The sequence below is a fragment of the Thunnus albacares genome, chromosome 8, assembly GCF_914725855.1.
Source record: "Thunnus albacares chromosome 8, fThuAlb1.1, whole genome shotgun sequence".
NCBI classification, from domain to species: domain Eukaryota; kingdom Metazoa; phylum Chordata; class Actinopteri; order Scombriformes; family Scombridae; genus Thunnus; species Thunnus albacares.
In genome coordinates, this window is record NC_058113.1 from 1,265,254 (window position 1) to 1,266,897 (window position 1,644).

The following is a 1,644-nucleotide window of genomic DNA, read 5'->3' on the forward strand; positions in this document are numbered from 1 at the left end:
CATTTTGCTGCAGAGCTGTATTTAAGGCCACTTCACTTAACCCAACCCAGTGAAGCCCCAGTTTGTCTCTCCTGGTTCTTAAAGGTGATTCCCCCATTTCAATAAGTAAAGCTGGAACAGGCATTGTTCAAAGAGCTCCACAGCAAATTCTTAGGGCCTTTCCCTGGACCCCATCCAGTTTGCTAAGAATAGAATTAACAGCTGACCGAAACACAACACACCCATAATCTAAAGTGGATCTTATCTAAATCATAAGCAAGGTGTCTCTCTCAGCACCCCAATCACTTCCAGCTTAACTATGGAGAATGTTATTTACTTTCTTACCTTTACAAATGTATCTATATGAGTTTTCCTTGTTTTTCATCCATCCACATACCCAGAAATTTGAAGAATTTTCCTCTTGAAGCCAAAGATCATGAGTTTATTTTTAGAAGTGGAAATCCTAAATCCCCACTTATCTGCCCACTGCGCAACCTGATCCAAGGCCTTTTGAGTTTGACAGAGCAGATGACCAAAATTTTTCCCTCAACTCCAGATCGTGCCATTGTCAGCCCAGATCGTGCCATCGTCAGCAAATAAAGATTCCCCAAAACTTTGGTAGACTTGGGGCGTACCATTGTCAACAGTTTCAGAAATAACTCCCCCAACCCTTACCTGAATTGAACTATGATTGAGGAAACCCTTCATCCTTTTTTTAAAATTGGTTTTACAATTGGTAGACAACTGATGATGAGGGGTCATAAGTACACATCACATTGTTTGCTTGCTGAGGTTTAGGTCTGCAGAGCTAAACTTAAAAAAATTAGAAAAGAGCGAAATAGGCATAGAGTTGTTGGATACAAAGAGAGCGATTTAGTTGAATTGGAAGGTTTTTAAACCTTATTGTTTTTTAGTAGATGTGATGTGAGACGTGATGTTGATTATGGGATCCCTTTAATTTCACTGGCAACATTTCGGTCAACTAGGTCGTCAGAAAAATATTTGCCTGACCAAGACCTGTAGTTGGTCGAAATGTACTTCTTGTATTGCTATTTAATTGATTTTGTTCCAGTACTTATTCCATTGATTTTGATTCTGTAAATGGGTGTGCACATGAATACTCTGATTTATGCAGAATAATTCGCAGATTAAATTGGACTGTCTTGTTTTTTAATAGTTTAATAGTTTTAATATTTTAATTGTTTTTTAATAGGCATGTTTTTTTAATAGTTTCGCAAAAATTGCGACCTGACCCAGACCAGAGCCTAAAGTTTTATGCAACAAAATGCCCCAATCCTGATCCAAAATGCCGAACTTGAGCAAAAAAAGGTTGGGCAGGTTTAACTTTAGATAATTGGGATTTGTCAAGTTGAAACACTTCAATGAAGACCATCAAGCACCACCAGCAAGAAAAGAACTTAGTAATCAAAGGAGCAACCTACTTATTAAATTGGATGAAATTAGTATCTTAGGCTTTTTCCACATGTCCAGAGAAAATGCAGTGGAGATCATCTCACTGCTGAAGCCCAGTCATGCACTGCTGTCACAAAAAGGAAAAGGGGAAACTCACAGTGTAACTCAGCTACATGTGAGTGAACACGTACTGTACAGATGTCTCAGATTCAGATAACCCTATTCAGTGATATTTCATCATCTTACCTGATG